This window comes from Lissotriton vulgaris, chromosome 5 (genome assembly GCF_964263255.1).
Source record: "Lissotriton vulgaris chromosome 5, aLisVul1.2, whole genome shotgun sequence".
Lineage (NCBI taxonomy): Eukaryota > Metazoa > Chordata > Amphibia > Caudata > Salamandridae > Lissotriton > Lissotriton vulgaris.
This window is the reverse complement of record NC_141693.1, coordinates 163,944,361-163,971,857: the sequence shown is the minus strand read 5'-3', so window position 1 is coordinate 163,971,857 and position 27,497 is coordinate 163,944,361.

The following is a 27,497-nucleotide window of genomic DNA, read 5'->3' as shown; positions in this document are numbered from 1 at the left end:
AAACAGTACTGCACAACAGAGTACCAAGAAGAGGAAGGTGAAGTTCACCAAGGAGGGGGTAGGGGTCCTATTAACAGAGGTCAACAGGCATGATTAAGATGTGTTTGTCACTGCTAACCTCTGACTGCCAAAGAGGGCAGTGATGTGGAAAGACATTCTTGATAAATTGAATGCGGTGACAGCGAGTCACAGGACTGTGGAGGAGTGTAAAAGGTACGATAAAGGCTTAGGCCCGCGCTCCTTGTCTCTGTACTTTTTTATCACACTGGTAGTCCTTAGAGAGGAGCAATCCTGGTTTGCACTGCGTCCTTCAGCGCCGAATAAACAATGAAAACAACCCCTGATATGAACGATCAGTGGCGGCTGGTGAACTTTGAAAGTGGAGGAGCTGTGCTGGGACAACGTTGGGGGTCGTGACATAGCGGGGGGTGTTTGGGGGCAATTCCAGCATGCAATTTCTTTAAATGCATCTGTCATTTCGTAATGTTTGTATAATGTTGTAGTAAATATTTCATTTATAATTTATAAAAACCTTGGTGACCACACAAAGGACAACATTATGTGTCTATCGTCCTTTCATAGTAATTAATATTATTGTCTTCAATGTTTTTTCCTTTATGATACAGAAGCATTTTACAGTACATTAATTCATCACTTAGATCATGTCATGACTATATCATATCACAAACTCAAATTCCAGCAAGGAAATCTCAGCCCTTCATCCTTCCAAGTAACTTTGGGTAATATTAACACTGTTATTTTATTTAGCACTAAATGTGGAAAAAAACTGCATCATTAAACATTATGTAAAATACAAGCTATTATTATCAAATACATATTTGAAAATTAGGTAAAATGTGATAGAACTTAAATGTGTACATCTCATGAAACTCTTGATATTATTCTTATGACCAAGGCAACCTTTTCCAACCAGAATTCATCCTCTGTTGTCACATCAACTTTATCTATGCTCAGTGTTAGGATCTATAGATACGATCTCCTAATTCAACGAACCCATTATCTGCGTATTCATTATGTAATGCTATTAAGTCTCCCATGAGCTATGCTGGCATATCATCTTCATTTAAAATTTTACCCAGAAAAAAAGAGCAACAAACCTCACTTGTGCTCAGTTATTTTTAAATGATGGTTCTCCGGAGGACCACAATTAGTGCATCAAAAATTACTCTTTCCCAGGGATGCAGCCACCATGCCTAGATGAGAATTTTAAGCTGTAACATTTGCAGTATGAAGTAACTGATCTCTCACTGCATTGACACAGAGAAATAGCCTGCATTATTCATATAGTTATGTGCTAACATTTAAAAACTAATATTGTGACTATTTAATTTAATAGGTAATCGGATGGCAAACAAATGAAAGTATGCTGAATTGCCTGAAAAATGACATTGCCAGCTCTCCATGCCAGCTAATCAAAATAATACATCCATCTTACACAAAGGAAATCTGGGGCAAATCATTAAAGCGTTGACCATCAATAATGAATGTATATAAAATCTTAAAACAAGTGCACATTGTAGGAGGCCTGCTCGTCCCTTACACTCAGAGACACCCCAAGATAGGCGAGTCATAAACCAGTCAGCAGTCTGAAAGGAACGCAGGGGGTGGGGAAACATAAATTAATCGGGAATAAGCAGGGAACAGAACCTCGTATTGTCAGTCTCCAGGTGAAGAAAGGAGAAAAAACCTGCACCCACAGAGCTGTGCCTGTATTTTGCTCTAAACACACCCAGTACTCGTGAACACAGGTTCACATCGTGCACACTTAGCACAACTCATTTCACAGTTTTCCGAAAATGCCCCATGCTGCTTCGATTTCTGGACACTGTACGGTCAGCTGTTGTAGTGTTCTGCAAAGGACACAGTCTAGTTGTTCTAGCCCTGTACTACACTGATCACCCACCCACCACAGACGTCACTGGGTCAGGTGACGCTGCTAATAAAAGGGGCCGAGCGCACGTGCTCGAGGCCATAGTTATACTAGCTAACCGGTGTCTGCGTCAGTCCTTTACTCCACCATGTGGGCCTAGGGCCCCACCACCACATTGGCGACGAGGCGGTAACGCAATGCCACGCGTGCCGTGAAAAGCTGAACAATCCCCGGAAAGAAGAAGGGAAGTGCCCATGTGCAGGGCACCCCCTGGGGAAGCGGCGCCGGCCGCCGAGAGGCCCGCGGGGCGTGTGCTGTGCCCCGGGCCTGAAGATCCATGGTGAGGTGTCCGGGAGTCCACCCCGCACCTCTGTTCCCAGCGTGAGCCTCCCTGCGCGAGGCGAAAGTGGAGCGGACCGAGCGGAGCCCACCCGCGTCGGCCGCGACTGAGCCCTGCCTGGGGTGAAGAGAGACGTGCAGAGCCCACCTGCATCGGCCGCCACCGCTCTGTGAAACCTCCGCGGAGCCCACCCGCGTGGAGGAGGAAGGCCTGTCGGCCGAAGGTGAGCCTGCAGCACTGACCGGTATCGAAAGCGGAGCCCACCCGCAACGGTCAGAACTACGTAATGGCGGCCGCCAGCCGGCACCGCCGAAAAACACACCACGAAGCGGAGCCTACCCGCTATGAACAGTGACCGTGCCCCAGCAGTGGTAAGCGGCGCCAGCATCGCCCGTAGTTAAGCAGGACTCGCGGAGCCCACCCGCGGCCTGCCTGCAGCGCCCCCTCCCCCGCCGCGTGTGTGAAGTGCGGCGGAGGGGTGAAAGACTGTGCCGGAAAGCGCCCGCAGCGTGAGGGTAGCTGCCAGGCGCTTAACAACCGAAGCGGAGCCCACCCGCATGACCAGCGCGCCTCGCCGGGCCTGAGTGTGCCCCCCCAATGAACTTTATATAAAGCAGTACCAGAGGAGCCCACCCGCGGCCTGCGACAAGCATGGCAGGTCTCCGCCGCGCAGCGTGTGCAAGGTGAAGCTGCTGCGGCGGGAGACCGGGGAAAGTGAAGCCTGCCATAACGGACAATCGCCTGCTTCTAATTAAGCAAAGCCGGCGGAGCCCACCCGCGGCCTGCCTCGAGCGCCCCCCGCCCAGGGAGGAGTGACGGGAGCGACGCGCTCCACCGCCGAAGGGTAGCATCAACACACCGCCCCCCCCCCCCCCCAGCGTGGACTGCCGAGGGCAGGGAGGGGGGAGCAGAGGGAAGCGCCCGTGTGCGCCCAGCGCCACCGAAATAAACCATCCCTGTGTGCATAACGGCACTGGCCGCCAGAACGCCCCCCAAACAGGAGAAAGCAGAACGTGCCGGTGAACCCGGCAGGACACAGAGCATTTTCCCCCCGGTGCACAGAAACGAAGCATTGCCTCACTCTCATGCGTAGGCCCTCCTGCCTCCCAGAAACAAAAGGGAATAGCAACAAACACTCACTGAGGGAAGAGGGGAGGTCTTACCCCCGCTGCCCGGGATCAGCAGCAGCTCCAGCCCCCGTGCAGCCGGAGAGTGTCAGGGACAGTAGAGCAGGAAGACAACCAGGGAGGAAGGTCTCCGGACAAGGCAGGCTGCTGCCAAAGCGGTGTCTACTGCCATCTAGTGGCCGAAGGCGGCAATTGCAGGCAGAAGAAGGATCTCACAGAACCAGAACAAGCCTTGGACGAACCAAAGGAAAATGCTCAGCATAATAAAACCTGCCACCCACACACAGCAACGTTGATAGTGGAGTCACGACACCGACAGTGACCAAGTGCAAGAGAGATCCAGTAAGTGCGCAACAGCGCAGGTGACACCCACACACACTAGCAAGGAGTCGGCGGCTGCCACGTCCAGCGCGATGTGGGAAGAGGCACGAACGCATCACTAAGCATCCAAGCACTGGAAGAACATCCAGGGAAACGACTGCCGAGATCAGACGACGGAGAGAGCAGCGACGCCTTGTGGCCACAGGTGTTCACCGCAGCATCAACTAATCCCGCCAACGATCCAAAGCAGCAAGTACCTGACGACAGCCAAAGCAGCAAGTGCCTGACGACAGCCAAAGCAGCAAGTACCCAACGACTCGCAACATGCTTCCAAGAACCCTGAACAGTAAGCGCGCATAATGCGCCACATGGCGCAAGAACTCCACACCCGCACGACAGGACCGCGCAGCACTGCGCCGGAACGTGCCAGGAGCGCCAGAGTGACGCTGCACAGCGACACGCCAACGCCACGGGACAGCGCACAAAGGTCCCCAAGAAAAACAGCGACATCTCGCAGCAACCAGAACGCCATCGTCAGCACGCATGGCGGCATGCACCAGAGATGCACCAGGAGCGGTGACGCAACCCTCCTCCGCGCAGTCAAAGCGCGCCAACGCCAAATTACCGTGACGGTGAACTGCGACCACCAAGCAAATAGCACAGCATGACAACTCATGCCCAAGCTGAAAGCCGACCACCCAGTCTGGTCGCCAAGGAAAGAAAAGCAACAACAGAGAAGATCGCGACAAACGGTCCAGTCAGTGAAGAGAAGAACACCATACTGGAGAGCTATGCCCAGACCAGAAAGAAACAGGCGGAGTGCACGCCGCCTGGGGAAGACTGGTCGGGAAGGCCAACGACAGCAAGAGGACCAGACCACGTCGCAAGAAGGAACATGGAAAGGAAGGGCGCAACGCCAGAAAGAAAAGGAAGGAACAGTAGAGCCAAAGGAACCCGACGAGACAGGAGGGTCATGATGGAATTGACCAAAGAAGGGTATCCTGATTGAAGACAACAGAAGTGATCAAGTACCAGGAAGACATGACGACAGGTCTAGTCAACAAGAAAAGGGAAGACAGTGTCCTACCACACGGACAAGACCACGGGGACGACATGTAGAGGGCCCGCTACATGGAAAAGCCTGGTTAGCACGAGCCAGCAAGAAAGAAGACTTGACCGCGTCGAGGAAGAGAATGAAGAGGAAGAATGGAGTAACACAACATCACTCCACAGAAGAAGAGAGAGAACAACAGTCAGCACACAGGAACATCGGTGCTGTCCAAGGAGCATTGCAACAATCAGCACACACGAACATCGGTGCTGTCCGAAGAACATCGCAACATCCGTGTGGATCCCAGTAATCCCGACAACTCGCACCTGAGGAGATCACCAACCATCGAAGAACCGCATGGGTGCCCCGTGAACCTGAAGCTTGCCGAAGCAGAGCATACCAGAGCACTAGACAATCAACCCTTGTGGACTACACAAGACTCGACTGTGGCCATGTCCGAAGTTCCGCAGCGACCCGCACAGCCCACGCGATCTAGTGGCAGTCCAGGGGACAAGGGCCTCGGCCGCATGTCCTGTGAGAGAGGAATCCGGATGGGAGAGGTGCAGCAGCGGCAGCTCCACGACAGGCAACAGGAAGCATGAAGGCCCCAGGTACACACCTGGCACCGAGAAACGGTCTGGCGAAGACACTGAACCCATGTCCCAACGGCAAGAACATCCTGGCGGATGACATCAACACCCACGAGGACATCATGAAAGACTTGGTGGTGAGTCCGTTGGCAGTTCCTCAGCGACGCCTTTGCGCGGCTCATGCGAAGCCCCGCACGGTCCACCCGGTCCCATCGTGTCCGGCAAGAGGGTCCTCCCAGCGTCTCTAGTGAGAGAAGAGTCCAAGCAGGAGAGGCCAATCTTCAAGGCTCCAGTGAGAGAGGAGTCCGGCTAGACAGGCAAGTCGGAAGTTACTTGGCCGGCAAGAGGTGTGAAAGCATCAAGATCAGCAAATCCAAAGAAAGACCTCTCGTGCCGCAGTCATCTCCATCAACCAATAAGCGTTGTCATCCACTGGACTAGGAACACCTGCGAGACCCCTCAAGGGTCAAACCCTATTCTGCTCCAGAAAACCCCAAGTGTTGAACAATGTACATAAGCGCAGCAAGACAAGGATGATCTGAAGTACACCGCTGAGGTGAAGCTCATCTGACTGACTTTGTAATCCAGGAACAGTCTTCAACATTCTCCCAGCCGATAGTCTGAAGAAAACCTGTTGGGGATGTAATTTGGTATTATTCTATTTTCTTGCAGGTTGGACATTTTGTTTTCTTTTCCCTGAACTTTGGGAGGGATGTAGTGTTCTGCAAAGGACACAGTCTAGTTGTTCTAGCCCTGTACTACACTGATCACCCACCCACCACAGACGTCACTGGGTCAGGTGACGCTGCTAATAAAAGGGGCCGAGCGCACGTGCTCGAGGCCATAGTTATACTAGCTAACCGGTGTCTGCGTCAGTCCTTTACTCCACCATGTGGGCCTAGGGCCCCACCACCACAGCTGTGACAATTAATTCAAAGTCAGGTCTCTCTCTGCAACTCTGTTCATGACATGTGTAACCTCCCTTGGACCAACCCTCGCCACCCCCACCTCGACCCTGTCACTTGCAGTCTTAGGCCTGATGGGTATTTGGCATGCCGCGTGACCAGGCCCGTATGTACCCTCTTCCTGAAGGAATGCTGGAATACAAAAATACACGCGTGCCGAAGGAAGGAGAAATTCAACACAAAATGTTTTTTGTTGCTTCCGATGCTTTGAAATTGTATTTACCTTACACAGAGGTGGGTGGAGGGCACCTACGGCGGCTGAAACTAAGCTACATACTTCTTTCTTGAAACCTGCAGCAGCATGCCCACTGCCTTCTGTGTCCCACGAGTCTGCTGGCACTAGAACTTCAATGGCATCCCTCACTAAATCTGTGGCGGGAAGCATACACCTCGAGTCTGCGCAGTGTGTCTTTAAACCACTGCGCAGACTTGATTTCTCTGATTCTTGCCTGCAGCCTTTACCCCGCCCTTTCCCACCTCGTCACAGGGTGGAGTGAGTGATGTACAGTGACCCTACCCTGAAATGAGTTAGGGGAGGGTGGGGTAACATTGGCTCCACTACCAGATTGACGTGAAGCCCCGGCGCTACAGGGCTGCAGCCTGAAGCGCCCGGGGCCAACTTTACCCACCACGTCATTAAGGGTGGAGATTACCCCCTAGGCTTCAGTCTTTGCCGAGCTAATGACCTCACAGAACCCAGAGCGGTGAGATCGTCAGCCCGGCAAAGGAAATTGGCTTTGCAGGCACCAGCACACACACAAATATATAAGGGGAGAGCGCAGCAGCCATCAGTCCAGTCAGCAGGATCGACTCGTCACTCGAGCCAGTGTAAATGTGTTTTTTTTACTTAATACTGTAACAGAAGCTTGTATTATTGCTAGTGAAAAATATGGATTTAGTTTTCCTAGTGCCTCGGGAAAAAAATGAAAGGGGGCGGAGCCCTTCCGCCCATGTCTAGAAACCGCCACTGTGAACGATAACAGACCCAGGATGCATCACACTTTGTCGGATGGAAGAATCATCGTAAAACATATTTACTCGTTATTCCATATTTTATTGATTGTGAAATTGGGTTGTAGAACGAGGTGAATTCCAATTTTCAAATGCGTGAATAATGCTCAATCGCCTTTGATGCAGCATGTCGAATTTGCCAGTTCCTTTAACAGTCATAAAAAGCTTAGCCAAATGCATTTCGGGCCATGTCTTCCCTTCGTCAAGGGTTCGTTTCTGAAAATGTTAATCAAAAGAATTATCATTAATGTTCTGCGAACTCATTGCAATGAACGACATTTACACACTTAATAAATCTGTCAAATAGATTATCCTATAAACAATGATTTCCCTCTAACGCGTGAAAAACACTTTTAACATATGCTACCAAAAACCTGATCTGGGGAACGCTCTGTACCTGGGAGCCCCCAGTCCACAATTTGTAAACTGCAAGTGATCCAGAATTGTGCGGCTCACCAACTTCTTCAGATTCCTTGGAGGCAGCCGGCGAAAACGGCATTAAGGAACCTGCACTGGCTCCCAGTTCTGGCGAGGATACAGTTCAAGGCCCTGTGCCTGGCTCATAGAGCCATTTAAAAATCCGGTCCGGCCATTATCCATTCTCTTGTCACCCCCTATCACCCCTCTAGGAATCTCTGCTCAAGTCTTTCTTTCCTTACCACTCCCAGGAAAATACGAAGAAGCAGATGGGGTGGATGCTTCTTTTCCCCGAATGCCTCAAACCTTTGGGATTCTCTCCCCCCTACCCTGTGGAAGGAGAAACATTTGCTGGCCTTCGCAAGCTTCTTAAAACCCATCTCTTCATGGTTATGCTTTAACGGGGTTTGGTCCTCTGCCGCCACTACCGGAAGTGCTAGGAGGCATCAGAGTAGCTATGTGCTATAGAAATTTAAATTCATTCATTCATTTTTGATAGGCGCCTGGCTTCCCATTGTAGTCTGGTGAGTGTATTCTGTATCCCAGGTATTCTAACCTCCAGGTCAGGCCTGCGGGTGCAGCCCTGGGCCCGCGCACTTAAATTCAAGGTGCTAGGGCCTGGGTGAGCCATGTGCCTGGCCTGTCCTTGACATGTGAAAGCGGGCATGCCCTTCCTATTCGTGTTGGGAAGTGGCATTGATTCAGTGTTCTGTAACACAGGCTGATCTGTCATTGCAGACCGATGGATGACCACCAGCATCTATCGTGAGTGAGCTCAGGAGCAGCTTGCCATCGTAGGGCATTGTAAGAGCGCACCTGAAGCTATGGTGCCCATGATGGCGTGGACCACCTGCCAATGCAGGTTTGTGTATGCACATAGACACACATATTAGTTAAACCTGTGCGCAGTCTCCGGTGTGAACTCTGGTGGGTGCACTTGCACCTCTGGTGCTGGGAACTATGTGTACAACCTGCCCATGCAGGTCAGTGTGCTCGCTGGTGCACACACACCCAGGTAGTGAGGAATACCTATGAGTGTTTTCACAATATATGAGGCCTGCTCTTCTCACAGGTTAATTTAGGGAGGTGGTTGCATTACTTCGAACTGCAATAGAGGATCGCAGCGGAGCAGCATCATGATGTTTCAAATTAATGGATTTCCAGTACTTAACCCTTTCCATTTGTAAAGGGGATTTTGGCATAGCTTGCATAGAAATACTGCTTTAAGATAGGGACATTTCTATGTTCCAAGAGTCTTGGGGACCATGGTGCCTGGCTCCAGTGAATGTCATGGGTTGGGGGGAGCACATCTGTTTATCCCCCAAGCGACAGCCATAAACCATGGGCTTCCCACAGGAATGGCAGACCTCTGCCTTTTGAGGGCCTAATGGGATAGATTGAAGATAGAGGTTTTGACACTTAGCCTCTAGGGACCAGATCAAAGCCCCACTAAAGATTAAGATCTGCATTCCATGACCCCAAGACAGACAGGCCTACAATTTTAGGGTAACTCCTGTGGTTCAAACCACCCCAAACTTTAAAGCACACAACAGAATGACTACTGGTGCCATCCTTCAGCAAAGGGTGAGATACTCTTAAAAGGACGTGGGACCGGAGAACCCGAACTGCATGGTGTCCATTGCCAGAGGACTCTGTTGTGCACAGGGAGTATGTTAGACCTGGCAACATTGGTGTGGGTCTCCCTTCCATTTTTTGCTGTTGCCTCCTATGTTTTTGCATGGCCCAGATGCTTTTGGCACTTTGCCACTGCTATTCAGTTCCAAAGTGCCAGTGCTCCCTATTGTACTTTATGTAATGGATTAGTGACTCCATGATTGGTTATTTAATTTACTTGTCAGACCCTAGTAAAGTGCACCATGTGTGCCCAGGGCCTTTAAATCAAATGCTGCTGGTGGGCTTACAGCACCAATTGTACCACCCACAGAAGCAGCTTGTAAATTATGGCTCAGGCCTGCCTTTGCAGAGCCTGTGTGCATTCTGGGGCTACCATGCAGACTTGGCAAGTACACCCACTTGCAGTCCCTAAACCTTCCCTTTTCTACATAGTAATTACCTCTAAGGTAGGCCCAAGGTACCCCCACGGGCAGGGTGCATTGTATGTGAAAGGTAGCACATGCCCTGATGTGGGTAGCATGTCCTGATAGTGAATTACAGCCAATTTCGGTTTTCACTACTGCAAGGCTACCTGTTCCCATAGGTCAGAATGGGCAGTTTGATTATAACATCTTATTATCCTAACTGACCCATGAACAAGGTAGAAATTCGAGTTTAGTATGCCTGAACTCAGAAGGTTATATATGAAAAGTAACAACCTAGGCAATTATATCAACTTGTCCGTACAATGACAACTGTGAGAAGTAACACAATACCAACTATGGTTCTGATTTTTATTAGCACAGTTTATATATAAAATACATTTCTCATTAAAAAACTTGTGTCCATATCCAATATAGACCAAATTACACAATGTTAATAAAACCAAATCACAAAAATACAAGAAAAAAAAGGGGAACACAATTAGTGGCACATTAATTAAATTGACGGGCGTTTCGACGGGCCAGCGCTTCTTCAGGAGTAGCCACGTATTTCCTGGAAAAATTATATAATGGAATACATTCATTATAAAACAATACATATTTAATCACTTATTTAATAGATCACATGTACAAAGATCAGTGTGTAAACTAATTAAAAAAAGGATTTAAAACAGTACAGAAACCATAGTTAAACGACCTACATTATCTTTTTTCTTTAAAAACTCACATTTAAAAAAGACAAAGACTTACAGTAATAAAAGTCTATTGAAAACAGTCATTTTCGGCCCTATATCATTTTTCAAAATAGTATATTGGTATATTGGTCAAAAACCACTGGCATCGAGTGGTTTGCCTAATCTTTAGAACATACATTTGATTTCTAAAAATGGTTCTAAACCATATCATATTTGTACAAGGGCATATTTGCCTCTTACGTCTAATCATTCCAACCACTATGACCTATATAAAATGTAGCCAAATTTTGAGGTAACGCTTGTAGCATGTTTATTGGTTCATATTATTATTGACACAAGAGCCGGTGGTATCTCTTAATTGCATTAGTTCTAGCCATTAGTTCTAGCCTATGTTTGATTATAAAGTCTTATGATCCTAACTGACCCAGGGAACAAGGTAGAAATTCGAGTTTAGTATGCCTGAACTCAGACAGTTAAAATACATCTTTTAGTGAGGGTGATTTTTACATTCTGTGTTTGAAAATACAATTTTTTAGAAAGTAGGTATTTTCTTGTCTAACCATCCAGTATGTCTCTGCTGGTTCATGTATTCTATGTCTGGTTTGTGAGTGATAGGTGGCTGGAGATGGCATTGGCTCCAGCAGTCTGGTGGGTCAGGGCTGGGCTGAGTAGGACCTGCATTGAATAGAGAGTAGGGGGCGTAGATTTCCTTTCTGCTACCTGGGCCAGGTCTGCTCTCAAACAATGCTGTCTCCACCTCCTACCAGGAAGCTGCACCCAGGAGGACAGAACTGGTTTTGACTAGGATAAGACAATCTCTGCCTTCAGAAAACAAAGGATTTTGTTGTATAAATATTGGGGCCCAGACCCCAGAACTTTAGATCACTTCTGGGAATCAAGACGAACCCTTTGCCAAAGAGATAAACCAAGGAAGCTGAAGGAGGAAACTGCCCCTGTGCTGTTTGCTGTTTGGGGTTGGCTTGCAGTGGTTACGTATTGCCAATAAAAGGAGAAAAGGAACATTGAGTGTGCTTTTACTATCTTGTGGAAGATCTCCAAGGGGTTGAAGTTGAGCTTGCCTCCTGTTCTGACGTCTCATGGGCCACAAAGACTTCACCACCAGCTCCCCCTGTATTCCCTTGCTGGGAATTCTACCTGCCGTGAGGTGCCTGCTGTTGTTTTAGGCCCTCTGGAGACTGAGTGACGCTGGGAGCTGGAAGCATTACGCAACAAGGAAGAAGCATGTCACCGCCACAGCAGTTGCCATTGCATCGCCGAAGAAGCATGCTGCCCCCGCAGCTGTTCACCATTGCATCACTGATGAAGCATGTCGCATCACCGGAGAAGTGGTCGCAGGGCATGTCGCGGCTCAAGAACATTGATTTTGCTGCACGGCAATTGGGCGTGCACGCATCGCATCCAAGTTGTTGCATCACATCAAAGACGCTATTTTGTCGCATCGCACTTGATCGTCGCATCTCACCGAGGTGCCATCTTGTCGCATTGTAACCGCAACACAGTAAGAAAATGACACATCACCTCCTCTCCGGTAAGGAACTGATGTATCACCTCCCCTGCATTGCACTAAGGAACCTACGCATCACCTGAAGCAAGGTATGGATGCATCACCTTTCCTGCGACCCTTTTGTTTGTTTTGCTTGATGCATCCAAGGTACTTTGAGAGTAAAGTGTTGCATATACCATCTACATTGAACTAAGCTATTTCTACCGTTTTAAAGTCGTATTCTTGATTTTGCATTGTGGATTTTTGTCGTTTGGTCTTGAGTTAAGTCTAGTAAAGATTACTTATTTTTCAAAACTGGTGTGGTGTCCATTTGTAGTGCTTTCACTGTATTACTGTATGTGTTCACAAATGCTTTACATACTGCCCCCGAGATAAGCCATCTGCTTGAGCCAAGCTACCAAGGGGGTGAGCCACCGTTATTTTAGGAGTGTAACTCCCTTTCCCGGACTAGAAGCAAGGGTCCCTATTTGGACAAAGGCGCAAGCCATAGCCAACTAGTGACCCTCATTTCTAACAGAGATTAACTGTCTGAACAGTGGCAGGCCTGGGCCGAGGACCTGCTGAAGTGTGGCGCCCTGAAGTGGGTCTCCTGCTCACCCAGAAATCTCAGGGACATCAAAGATCTCGAGTGAAGGACCTACACCATCTACTTGTGACTTCGGGAAAGCGAAACCCTCGCACGTGTACACCCCGGCTACTGAATCCCAACTGGTAGCAAGGTTTGAGCATGAAAGTAAGATGTATCTTGAGACCTGATTGCCTAGTGCAGAGCCCCAGAAATCTTGCCATCACCTAAGGCATGTGTTCCCTTTACTGCGGGAACCCTGACACTCATAAGCGTCTGGTTGGTGGTGAGCGAATTTGTCGATTGTGGAAACTTCATAGCCTGTTTTGTCGATTGTGCCACATCTCTCTCATGTGACATGCCAACTACAGTGTCTGATTCACAGGGTGCAACCCTCAGAGGTGGGGGTGTACCTGTAGTACCTCATTCTCCCTCATGTTGCTCTACCGAACTTTTGAGCCGGTTTGTGTGTGACTACGCATGTCTGGGGTAACCTGTATCATCGTGCACCAGACATTGTGCCACATTTCCAGGGAGGTACGGAACTGCATCTCTTTGCCATTTATGACCGGAATTCCCTTGGGCAACTCGTCTCAATGTGCATGGGTCTTTGTGACTCATTTCCAGGCAGGTGTGGAATTTGCAAATCGTGTTTGAAAATGGAAGTGCCTGGTGCAATTCATACCACCGCACATCAGGTGAGACTCTTGTGCCTGTATTGCCTGGGCACGACCTAGATCACTGTGTACCAATTGGGCCACCTCAAAGAGGCACCTCTGTGTTACTCCCCATTCATTGGTTGTTCCCTTGTTGACCGTCAATGTAGCGAACCAACTGTCCTCTCCACACCTGGCACCTCCCAAAGACATCTAGGCACCAGGTAGTAGAGAGAGAGATTGTCTGGGATGAAGGAACATTTATGAGGTGGTTCGGAAGGGGGTCAAGAGACTGCGTGACTCCTTTGTGCTTTGAGACCTATTGGGGGAACTTCCCAAGTGGCTCCTAAACTCCTGCTTGTTTACGCCTACCTCCTTATTAAAACTGCTACATATTCCCAACACGTAGTGCACTAGTCAAACTTGGACAATACAGCAATAATGTATAAAGATATGCTTTTGTAATTTCACAACAAAGCTTTACCCAATGCTCATGCCCAACTATAATTAAAAATGACTTTTTGGTCCTCTGGTTAAGTCTAATTGTATCCTTATTCATAATCAGTTTCAGACCGTCGGATATAAAAAATGTGAATCTGCAGGCATTAGACATAGATATTTTTAGACATAATTTTATGTCGGCTTTAACACTTAACAATGTACGGTATTCATAACATCTGGCATTAAATATTTTTTACCTCTGCTACAACTTTTAGAACAATTTCACCCTTCAACTGTGTCAGATAACATTTATTTCTTCAAAAAATGAATGTATACTTTTTTTTGGCAGCCCCAGCCCAGTTTGTCAAGTCGCATTCTGCCTCACCTGGGTAGGTTAACAGACTGCTTTTTTCACAGTGATGGTGTTTTAATAAATATGTGATGAGGGCATGCACTTAAATAAAAAAAAAGCGTGTTTTAAAGTGTGCTGTTACGCTGTACTTCATGTCATCAAGGACTGGTTAGAGGAGAAGTGACTGCATGTTGAAATGCCGGCTGACCCAAATCAGTGATTTTAATGGCTTTTCATCATTTGTTACCTAAAGAGGTTATAACTAGCAGCATGTCTCTTTAATGTTCAAAGAGGGACACCATAAAGGTTTTTTTATTTAATGCCCTCAGGGACATACATTGATCAGATCAAATGCAAAACATTATTAAATAAATATTTAGAAGGTTAAAGGAGTTATAGGTTAAACATAAGAAGGGGTTTAGATAGAACAAGCTGGGACCACAACCGAGGTCTGGAGATATACGCCAGACTAAACAGGTTAGGTTTCTATGTGTTTTTTGACTGCCCAATGGAGAAGAAATATAAATGTGTTACGGGGAAGAGACAGTCAGACATATCTGGCTGAATATTAATTGGAAAATGGCGTGAGGTAAACGTAGCAGGATGAATGCTCTCACATTTTTGGGGCTCTTAATTTGCTGAAGCCAAAAACATGAATCTACCGCAAAGAAATTAATCTATTATATATGGTGTATGTGAGACACTTTAAACAAGAAATCATGAAATATCTGAGCCTTAATGATATCCGAAGTGACACCGAAAACACACATTCTCGAAGATTAAAACTAATATGTAGCGTTAGGAAAAATGGGAGGGGCAGGTTTTTGTTGTGTGCTACTCCAGCCGTGCAAGCGTGGTGCTGACATTGGAAGATGTAGGGATCCCATTATAGATGATACATAGCAGGACCGATTCAGAAAATATGTAAAATTGGCTACTTGGTCAGTATGTCAAAATATGATGAACACTTCATTACTTGATGAAATGTTCCATTTAAGTAAATCGTATATTACTTACAAATGCACAGATCCTATGGGAGACTTCAATTGCGTCATGGACAGTCAGGTGGTTACATTACTCATGAAAACCCCCAGAAATTATCGATATGCTTGGAACAGTACCATGACTATAAGACATGTTAGAGATCTAAAAACATAAGCAACGCACTTTTAAAATGTATTCCAATCAATCTGTGAAACAAGTTATGTTATGTCCTGTTTAAACAAGACCATCACTCACTGTTTGAACAAGATTTTCTTCGAGTTAATTTCTACCTTGCCATTAACGCTCCACAATAAATATATATATATACATACACGCACACACATGCATATATATATATATGAAACATAGGCCAGGATTCCTTTGCGATTCTATATTAACTGCAATATCTCCTTGACAGCGTTTGCAGGTGACATTGGTAATGTCCTTGAGCGTTGCTTCACACATAACCGGGGCAAGGCCACGAGTAAAGTCAATGTATGAGAGCAATTGAATGTGCTAGGAAGGGGGAGTTGTATGAGAAAAAGATAGAGCAAGTAGGCATATTTACAACCCCTATCGCCACCACAACGCCACTTTTTCAGACGTTGTGGTGGCGATAATGGCTTCACCTTTTTTACAAGGCACCCTTTCACGCTACATTTAGCGTGAAAGGGAAGGGCAATGGGTTTTGCGGTGGGCGTTCCACTGCAACACCGATTGATTTTGATGCTGCCCCGTATTTACAAGGGTGGCATAAATAGGAGGCAGCACCAAAATTAAGGCCAGGAAAAACCTGGTCCTAAACAGGCAAAATGAGGAGAAACGCTTCATGTGTCCTCATTTGTGATGTTAACATTTGTACTACATTGTGCAGCAGACATAGAAACAGCAAAACACAATTGATTGCTTATGTGCAGGAAGGTGTCCCTTCCTGCACATAAACAATCATTGGAAAAAAAGAAAGTTTTGCAGCTTCTATGTGCGTGAAGTTACAAAGCACCATTACTGATTGTTATGTACAGGAAGGGACACCTTTCTGTACATAAACATTCATTCCCCTGCAACGCACACTTGCACTACAGTGCAAGGGCGCCTGTGTTGGTGCTAGACTAGCGGGAAACACAAGGCTGCACTGTATTCTTGTAAATACGGTGCAGCCCTGCGTTTCAGAAGTGGCAGAGCATGGCGTTAAGCCAAGGAGGCTAACTCCACGCTCCACCACTTCTCTCGTGATTATGCCCCAAGGTTTCCACTACAAAGCAGAACCACAAGACAGAAGGAAGGTGCCAGGTGAAAAGTAGACAAAATGAAGGATGTGATAGAGTTTATGTGGCTGCAGTAAGGTACTGACACTTCGTACAAGCAAAAAAAATAGAGAGAGGTTAACATGCTTGCCTGGCTGATGAAACGGCACAGGCCACTAGTTAAAATACAGAACTTTGAGGAGAGGGCTATGTGACTAACAACGCGCATGAGATCAATTATGCCCCATGTCATTATCGATATTATCTAGCAGGTGTATTCTGGATATAAAAAACATTACGGGTAGATTTTCAAACATTTTGCACTGGGTTTGCATCACAAAGGTGATGCAAACCATCTCAAAATGTCTTTTTTGTTATTGACTTTCTAGTGCAAAACGTACTCCTAGCACTGGTTTGCACTACTTGGCGCCAATGGGGCATTTTATCGGTGGTACACTGGCTTTCCCATGTGAGCACCATGGTTTTTGATGCAAAACCTTAACTACCAAAAATGTGAGAAAGGGTTTGGCGTGAAAAAATAACACCATTTGAAATTAGGCAGTAAAAGGAGAAATGTTTTCATTTCTCAATTTTTTTTGACTTTACATGTGTGCTGCACTGTACAGCACATATACAAAGTAGGTAAACTTCTAAAAGTAGTCTAAGCAGAGTATTCTGTGCTGGAAGCTGTTTGTATTGGAAGACAGAAGGAAGACACCAGGTGAAAAACCTATGCTAACCTCACACAGAGACACACACTCTTGTAGTAGTGGGGCACAAAGATGTGTGTCAGTTGAGCTTGGCAGCAAAATTCTGCATGGGCACTAGGGAGAGGGGAGGAGAGAGCCATAGCTCTGTAAATATAGCGCTCTCCAGCTCACTCCTTCTCACGCAATCCAGGGCAGCATTTTTGGCTGCTGCATTGCATTAGAATTTGATAAATCTGCCCCAAATATCTAAGATAGATGACTATTGGAATGACATTGTCAGACCCCAGTCGCGGGCCACAGGGAAAGCAGAGGAGATTGTGCCTTAACTATGGTGGTACATGTCATTTGCTAATATTGTCATGTGCTCCATCCTAACATGGCTCTGCAAACTGGTCCAAAGACACCATTTTCTGAACTTGACCCCAGGTTAGTGAAGGCAAGTATTAAAAAATGGTTGAGTCCGAATAATGGAGGCCCGTGGGATCCATCCTGTTTATACCTGGCATGGCCTTGCACAAGATGGAGTATTAGGACTCTACAACTCACTGGGAAAGTGTAGTGTTCACATTGCTGTAGCTGGAGGGAGGTCGCCCAGACACCTAAGTGATATTCTATGAGGCCTTTTGGTAAGAAAGAAGCTGCTGATTATCCTCACTGAGCACTGTCATTTGTTGAATGGTAGTGGTGAGAGATGGGTCTGCAGGCTTTGTTGCAAAAGGTGAAGAAACATGTAGGTGAAGCCTGCCTTTATATTTACCGGATTACTTCTTCATTTGGTCTGATGATACCCAAGTACAGTAATCTCATATCACTTTATGCCTCTGTTCTGGTTACTCCAGGATGGACACAACTCTGAAGTGAGAAGCATCACTCTACACAAAGGCTGTCTAGAGGACAGCCTTGGGCGGGCACTTGCAAGAAGAATCAACCTACATTGGTTTTACAGTTTGAGGCAGTAGATTCACATTTCCTGTCTACCAGTGTGTATGTACATGGGATCCCAGTTAACCCACTTTATTCCCTTTGCGAAATCCAAACAGTAGAACCGGCAATATGCAATTGTAAAGATTTAAGTGAAAATAGCGCCAAAAAGCACAAAGTGGCAACAGTTGATATCTGGTTGGGCCAGACCAGGATAAAGCAACAAGTATAGGCCAACTGCGATGGAGCACGAGCCAGCTACAGGGACCCACTTAGGATACAGTACCTTGATCCTGGTTGTGAAGAGATGCAGTGCCCCATGTCGAGGATTGCGCTGTGCAGCAGATGCAATGCAATATCTGGCGAGGAGACGCATCACACGGCAGCAGTGCTGTCAAGCTGCAAAGTGCGATGAGATATCCTTGCGTGGAGATGCGCTGCGCAGCGGCGGTTCTAATGGGCTGCTTTGGGTGGTGTTAGAAATGGGCTTTCTGGTTGGTAGGTTGTGCACCTAAGTCAAGCAGAACCCACCACTCTTGTCAGGCTATGGGAGTAACACACCCAAGATAACCCCTGCTCACCCCCTTGATTGATTGGCAGAGCAGTCAGGTTTATCCCAGAGGCAAGGTGTAAAGGGTTTGCCTACACATACACACACCAATGACACAATAATTACACCACAAAGGACACTCAACACAGTAGTATTTATAAAATATCACATATATTGTATATAAACATAGACCACAATCTAATGAACCATAAAGCACTTTGCCAACTAGGCAATTGTCATAATATCACAGATGGTGGAAAAAAGTAGGGGAACATCCTTTACAACGAAACTGCAACAACGCGGTACCATTACAACGCAGGTTTTACAACGAAAGTCGTTACAACGACTTTCCCTGGAGGGCGCTCTAGGATAGGGAATAGTTTAATTTACTATCCAACACCGGTGCCCCTATACCACATGATCCTGAACTGTAGGCCGCAGGAGCACCTGCAGACCTATTATGTGCAGTATGATAACCGAAACAAGGATCCCGGGCGCAGTAGCACCTGCACGCCTAAAATGGTAAATCTGATAAATTCTCACTGGGAATCGGGGGGCCTTCACGAGGTTCCACCCCATCCCGACAATTAAGCAACAGTGCCCCAGGTATGTGCATGAAAGGAGGAGGTACCTGTATTGCCCACATAGGCGGGGAGACCTAACCTCATAAAAGGCTGGCTGCCCACAACCTTGCGGTGCTGCTACCACACCATGATATACTCCTGCGTTAGGTCACTGACATCGGCCTCCTGGTGCTCATTGGAGGGCCAAGCTACCCTCTACCGGAGGCTCCCTGGGGAGAAGGGCCCACACCAATGGTGCTAAGTGTGGACCTCACTGGGTCCTCCCTTCTCCGACCTAAGTGGTGGAAACTTTCCCCAAGGCTATGGTTGCCAGCCATGAAGGGCGGGCATGGTCTTCCATGCCAGCCCCGCCCACAGCAAGATGTCAGCAGAGATCCTCCACTTTCTTTTCACATAATTCCCTGTGGCATTGCCGGACTCCCTTAACTGCTACACTGCCTCAGGGAGAACCACACAGTGCTGCAGTGCTTGCAGCGCGATCTCCCTTCGGCACAGTAATCCTCAACACTCCAAGGCTCCTTAAGCAGAGCCCCTGCCCTGAATCACAATGAAAGATGGTGTGGAACGCTGAGCCCAGTGTGGGTTTCTCTCTCTCAGAAGGATTTAAGAGCTTCAAGGCGGAAGGCCCGGGAAGCACTCACCACGGGCCTAAGTTGCAGGGCCAGGAACAGCAAAGGGCGCCATTCATCAGGCGTCCATTTTGGAAAGATCAATACATTATAAAGCGCTCCTCCAAGAGCTTCCTTCTTTTACGAGGAAGATGAAGATTGGACGAACAGCCCAGTCCTTTCTCTGGACCAGACAGAAGCAACAAGTGCAGGCCAACCCATCACTCATATTACAGAAAGGGTAGCGCTCCTCAGACAGCTCTTCAGCTCTCCTTCCAGGCAGGTTCCTTTTAGATCCAGCAAGGATCTGGTGTAGTCTTTTATCTCCTTGAGACTTCCAACAGGAGGCAAGCACACCCAATCCCTTGAAGACCTTCCCAAGCAGGTAACCACAGCAGGGCAAAAATAGTCAGTCTTTTCCCCCTGCCTACTGATAGAAGCAGCAACGGCAGGCCAACCCACCACTCACACGGAAAAGGGCAGCACTCCTCACACAGCTCTTCAGCTCTTCTTCTTCGCAGGGTCCTCTTGTTTCCAGAAGTAATCAAAAGTCCTGGGGTTTCAAATCCAATACTCATACCCCATTTTCTCTTTGTAGTCTTTGTTTCAGATTTCTTGAGCTCAATAAAACCCAGTTCTGTCCCCCTGGTCAAGCATGACCACAAGGGGTGGAGACAGCATTTTGCAGAGGAGCCATAGCCTAGTCAGTTGCTAGTGAAATCTCACTTCCACCCCTCTAAATGCTGAAAGGTCTATTCAGCCTGGCTATGAGTCACCCAGAAAAGGCAGGACACACCTCAACCCCCTTTTGGATATCTAGAGTGAATCACATCCTGCAGAGTACCACTCCGCCCCATCACTATATTTACATAATGCCTAGTATTAAAGAACACTATTAAAAAAAATAAAGATTGCAGCGGTCCACTCAACCCCTACCTCCATAAGGGACCTTGTCAAGCCTTCAACAAAATGCTGCACCACATCCCCCTGGCTGCAGTGCAGCTAATCAAGGTTGCCAATCTCCTTCTCCCTGGAAGCAGCAGAGGCCAAAGCCGACAGGACCCTACTTCTGCAGTGCCTGCCACAGTGGCCATCATGGTCTGGCCTCAGTGATGCGCCGCCTCGCATGCTGCATGATGAGATAAAGAGCCACACTGCAGAGCTAGGGAGGGCCAGGTAACACACACTGCAGCTGTGGGGCTTGCCACCGGATAAAGAGGAGGGACCGGGAAGGAAGAGGCGGTCCCCCCGAAGGGGAAGAGGCTGAAGGAGAGAGAGAGAGGCAGACAGGCTTGAGGCACCTCCACAGGTCACGGATTTTAATCTTGCAAGATCGACCCAGGCTTTCATTATTCCAGAGTTGGTAAAAGTGGTGTCCACTGTTCTTTAAATACTTTATGATGGTCAGCAAAGATATGAAGTTCATATGGATGGCAAAAACTAGGTGGCATGTGGCCGTCATAGCACCGGAAGTAGCGGCACTATTAGTTAAGTGCTTGGATGTGATCAGTAGACCATTGGTGCTATGTTTGTCACCATTAAGCTAGTATCGACTACTACAGTGCTGGCCCAAGATACAGTGGCTGTGGACACGTACCTGGCGTGCTCACATTTTTCAGGTCTGGCAAATATCTGCCCACCTCTCTGCCATCACCTTGGCAGCTGCTGGCCTTATTTATATCCCTGTCGGTGCCACCGTCTCGCCTCACCTCCGCCTCGAGTTGCTCTCCTGGGCTGTTTTACACCTTCCTTTGGTGGGTCACTCTCTTCCATTCTCTGCTCTCCTGTCAGTGTTTCTAATGCAGTCACTTGCTTTGGCGTACCTTCAGTTCCTGCCCTATCTGCTTCTCAGTTGCAGCCGGTGCAGGTGAGAGTGGTGAGGCGATGGGGCAGTGGGGGGGGGGGGGGCATAGGGTTGAGTCGACAGATGATGACAAGGGAAAATAACATTTAATAAAAAGAAAAACACTTACCTTGTGCTCTCTGCATTGCCTCTCAACATAAACTCATGTTTGTGTCTTTCTTTTCCTTATCTCTAAATCCCTCATTCTCTTTTCTAGTACTCTTCTTGCTCCTGTCTTCTGCTTCCTCCTTGCTCATGCTCTCTGTTTTGCAATCTCTCTCTTTATCTGATTGTTTACGTCCTCCCTGTAATCTCTATTGTTCCTGCCTCTCTGATCTTGTGGCTTTTTAGGGCCTGTGAGTCACCCCCAACATCTCCTCCCGCCCATTTAGAGCTCAGTACAGTGAGTCATGGGACAGGGGCTGGGTCCGGGAATGGCACCAGTGCAGGAGCTGGTAGCATTGGTTGCATCGCCTGTGTGAGTACAACCAGTATGTAAGTCATCCCTCTGCTGTGAGAAGACACCTCCAGCTCTGACAGTAAGACTACTCAATAGTCAAAGAGCAGGGCTGGAAACTGCCAACAAATCTGAACTGCAGCATCTCCCAAAGAGAAAAGGAAAGAGGCAGGAGGGAAAGTCCTGAGATTACAAACTATTCTGGCCTCTGCAGTCATATTGTTGTGTCCTGATTTGAGTCATTTGGCTGAAGGTTGGGGGCTCTAACTGGGTCTCTTGGTGTTAGAGGAGTCATAAACAGTTAAAAAGGAGTGAGGCATGATTATGTGGTCTGTTTTAGGGGCAGGCGTGGGGGAAAACTCCACTAGGCAGTGGGATCTGAGTTTTATGGCGAACTTCATGCTCACCGGTGCAGCGCGGAGTCACACAATAATGCGGAGTTAAACGCCCACCCCTAACAGAATGTCAAAGCAAGAAAATACCCAGTTGCATTTACAAACATGTAATTTAAAAATCCACCTTTACTAAAAGGTGTGTTATTAAATAAGGAGTTCAGAGAGCCTAAACTCTATTTCTCTATCTTGTCCCAATGGAAAGTTGCACTTGTAAGATGTTAGAAGGCAGTCCCCAGGTTAACCTTTGGGACAGGCAGGCTTTCAATAGTGAAAATCTAAATACACAGTATGTCACTATCAGGACATAGTAAACACACCACTATATGTCCTACCTTTCACATACACTGCACTCTGCCCATGGGGGTGCCTTGGGCCTTACTGAGCGGTGCCTTGCATATAAGAAAATGGATATTTAGGGCCTGGCCAGTGGGTGCACTGGTCAGGTTGACATAGCAGTTTAAAATCGTGCATGCTGACACTGCAATGGCAGGTCTGAGACACATTTACATAGCTGCTCGTGTGTAGCAGAACCAGTGCTACAAGTCCTCTACTAACATTTGATTTACAGGTACACTCAGTGCACATTACTAGGGACTTATCAGAAAATCAATTTGCCAATCATGGGCAACCAAATATAATCACAATTAACACAGAGAGCATATGCACTTTTGCACTAATCAGCAGACAAAAGCAACAAAAACAGGGTCAGAATAATAGGAGGCGAAAGGCAAAAAGTTTGGGGATAACCCTGCAAAAAGGGCCAAGTCTAACAGGTGGGGAGATGTCCTTGTGTGGAGATGTGTCAGCTCCAATAAGCTGCAATGGGCAATGCTAAGTCCTTGCGTTGTGGAAGTCCATGCAGCAGAGGCCATTAATCGGTTCTGAGGGTGATGCTCCGGTTCTGCGGGTGATGCATCACACCACAGATGGGAGACATTGGTTCTGCTGAATCCACAGATGGACTGGCATAGCAATTTCAGGCCACTTCCAAGGTGCCAAATTGGAGCAATGCAAAAAATAACTTGTGTCAGCCAGTCTTTATCCCACTTCTTACACATTTTGGTGGGTACATAGGAGTATTAGAGGAGAGACTGCAGGTGTTCCCTATTCACCTGGATGCTGGTAAGACAGAAAGTATAGCTTTCAATCTGCCACTGACTCAGATGTGATTGAGGATTCAAAACACAGCTCAATGGGAGGTGCTGTGAATATTAAAACCAAATACAGTGTATTGAAATTGATTAGCAGATACTAAAAAGAGCGGCAGTCAGAGGAATTACTTTTTAAAGGAATACGGAATACGTTGATAATACATATTTAGCAAGAATTATTTTTTTAAAAGTGGTAGAGAATGGTAAAACTTAGAAGCATATAGCTTTTACAATAAAAGGTTAAGCAAACAATTTAAGAGGTGAGGTTTTTGTTTATAGACAATCGGGTATCTGCACCCTGGTAATTTTAGGTTTGATGTGCATGAAGTGTTCGCCTTTCAAACAGGCTTTCATGTTTATCTGTAATTATACTTTTTGATAGTTTTTAAGAAACAATCAAAAGTAGGGAAAGTATTCTAAAGGTAACATCTAACTTGTAAGTACTGCTGTAATTTCTCAAAGTTGCTGTTAGGATTTTTGATACCTTAAGATCCTAAGCTGGGAATTATTTCAGATTGGGATCACAGCCATCAGTGTCTTCTGAAACCAATATCACCAAGCATTCCAAATTTGGTGAGAATTTTCTTTCACTCCCTTAGTACATGATGTCTCTAGCACTTTGTATTTAGGGATAAATGCTGATTTTCCTATCAATCACCATTCAACCAGGTTTTTTTATAACCCCTCCATCTGCGGGTGAAGTTTACAGAGTTTTGCCACTGCGCTCGCCACTTCGAATGCAGAGTTTAGCAAAAACTCCACCAACCCTGCTGGCAGAGCAGAGGTTACCCACTCGCTCAACCCAATTCTCAGCAATCCCCCTGTGGGGGACCTACCTATGGCAACAATAAAGGCTTTTGGCCCCCAAAGACCCTCAGCAGCCAAGAGGATTTTATACTTCAACCAGTAGTGCAGCAGGAGGCCCCATTTGCAGAGTGGTTGAGGAAAGGGGGCGGAGTGTCTGACGACGTCTCAGCAATCCCGTTGTGGGAGATTTACTTGTGGCAACAATAGGGGTTCATTTCTCCCAATGAAGCTCAGCAGCCAAAGGGGACTTTATCCCCCAACCACTAGTGCACCAGGAGGCCCCTTTGTAGAGTGGTTAAGAAGAAAAGAGACAGGCCCTCCAATGACTTCTCAGCTGTCCAGCTGTCAGGGTCTTACTGTCACAACAATAGGAGTTCTTGGCTCCCAATGACCCTCAGCAGCGAAGGAGACTTTATTAGGGTGGCTGAGCAATACACAAAACTTGTTGGAATTTGCGAGAGTTTTTCAGCTTCTCTGCGGAATTCCACAGAGTGAAGCTCTACCCAGGCTCAGTTTTAAGGTGCTCTTGTTCAGCAGGTCAAACTGGGTTCCTGTAGCCAGCCTATGCACCAACGCAGTTGGCCTGAGCTTGTGACTTTATTCCGGTCTAGCATGACCAGATATCCACAATTCGCGTGTTATGCTTTTTGGAGCTATTTTCACTTAAATCCTCAAAATTGCATATCTCCAGTTCTACTGATTGAGTTGGGTCATTTTGGTCTTGTATTTATTATAAAATGCTCTATATGTCTAAATTAATTTGGGGTTTTTCTTGTTGTTTTTTTCACTTTATTACTGTTTGAAGTGCTGCATAAATACACATTGCCTCTAGGTTAAGTCTGACTGCTCTGTGCCAAGCTTCCAGAGGGTTGAACACAGGTTATTTTAGGATTGCTTGTTACTTCACCCTGAAAAGAATTGTGGTTGCTGCTTCAGTAGAGTTTCACCCCCTTAACCAGTAACCCAGTTTCTTACATAACCCAAAGATTACACAATCAACTCCTCGGTCTCAAAGAGAAGAAAAGATAATATAGCTTCGCCTCCTGTTGCTCCCGCTTTGATGGTTCACTATCCCTTAAAGTACAACCCATAGCAAGGTTACATAGAGAGAAGCCCACCCACATATAAACTTTTCAAGAGGGAGTGAGTGATCTATCCCACAACAAGCTCTGTGTATTTTATTGGTGGAGGACAATTCTTCACAAAGATCCCACTGTGGAGCTGATGCTTTCTCTGCCTGGGGCAAAAAGACTACCATCTTTTGAACTCACTGGGAGAAGGGGAGATGCATGCAGGATCCCAGATGCACTGCTATATGAATACCATGACAGAAAAAATGATTTATAGATCTGTCTTGAACCTCTCTTGCCAATTGCACTGTCCAGTATAACTAATGGTATCATGGTCCACCTGCTGCAGTTGTAGTCTGTGAATTGAATTCTGCTTACTCTGTCGATTTCATAGGTAATAGCAGTGTTTATCTGTAGAGGCAGCGGAAACTGATAGAGATCCTACTGACTTCTATTCCTTTTCCGAGGATGCCGCCTGGTCAAATGAATTTGAGGAAGATCTTAATGGCGATACAGACTCCAACGCCACTACAGATAGTGACCAGGTCTCAAAAATCAACAATCCTAAGGCTTCCCGCAGAACCGTTCTCAAAAAAAAAACTTACCATGGAACACCAGAGCTAACCTGGGACTATTCACCGTCAAACCAAACTCTCAATCAAATTCCGAGCCATTCTCATTGTGCCTCACGATCCGTATTATTAGAGCATCCTGAAAATCATCTTGAAACTTTGGGGGCTACTCTGAACACAGTTATGGATACAGTGCTCCAAGCCATCGCCTCTCATCGGGAGGAGACATCAAAAGATGGCCGCAAGGCACAAGCTGCCATACAAAATGTTCAGGGGGTCGTACGCAAGTTAACTAAAACAGTGAGCTCCATCAATGATCGAATGACTGAGATGGAAACTCGCATTGTGTCTAATGAGTCAGAAGCTACAACAACCCGAGAACTTGCTCAATCTCATGAGGCCGAGTTAGAGGACATCAGATGGAAATTGGAAGATTCCGAAAATCGACAACGCCGTAACAATCTACGCTTCCTAGGCATTCCGGAGAAAGCCGAAGGTGCTGATAGCCGAGCCTTTATCATTCAACTCTTTCGTGATACATTGCCAGATATTTCCACCTGGAATTGGGACCTTGAGGGTCAACGGGTTCATAGAGTACCACTGACTTTGAAACCATCAACTAAGCAGGGCGGATATCCACGAGCAGTTTTAGTTTACTTTGGAAACTTTCTATTAAGGCAGGCTATCTCAGATAAAGCAAGGCCTGAAGCACGGCTCAATAGAGATACCATCACATACTTTGTCCGGCCAGACTTTTGTCACACAACAGTGGAGAGAAGATGGCGCTTACCTCAACTGATCAAACCTTTTCAGGACAAGAAAGCTCAGGCTTATCTTAACGACCCTGCCAAATTAAAAATTATAACCGGTGGCCGAGTAAGAGTCTTTACATCTGAAATCAAAGCAAAAGAATTTCTCGATAGCATGAACTAGCTCAATATGTCTCCAAAGGTCTAGATGAGGAAAAGATAGGATTATTTGTTTTTGTTAATATTTAATATTATATTTTCTTCCTTCCTTTCTCACTACTCTATACTAAGTCGTGGTTTAGTTTAGTTCATTACTATGATACAAATTTATATTGATTATTGATTATCGAGATAATAGAAGAAAAAGTCAGAAAAAAACTGTCCTCCAGGCAATCTGGGGGGGAAGGAAAAAGAGATTTTATACGTTCTATATTTTCTCGTATACTATCCGCTTTTCGCCGTTTTTTTCACTTTTCTTATCTTCTCTTCTGGCTCTGGTGTATACCCTTCTTTTTATCTATTCATCTATTATTAATTTGTTGTTTTCTTTCCTGCTTTACCCTGATATATTTATTGTTTTTGTGATCCTTTCTTTCTTTCCTTTTTTCTTTTTTTTGTTTTCTTTTTCTTCTTTGTCCCCTTTTCCGCACTGAAACGATTTTCCTTCTCCTTACCTTATTCTCTTCTTCTTTTTATCTATGAGGTCAGAACTGCACGGCATTGGTCAGGAAACATCTCACCATCGCTAAAGACTCTTCTAGAGTCTAATTGCCTCCTTTTGGGGGTTGTGTTGGGGGGGTAAATTGGGAGGGGGAGGGGGAGGGGGATGGGGGATGGGCCTGTTCAAA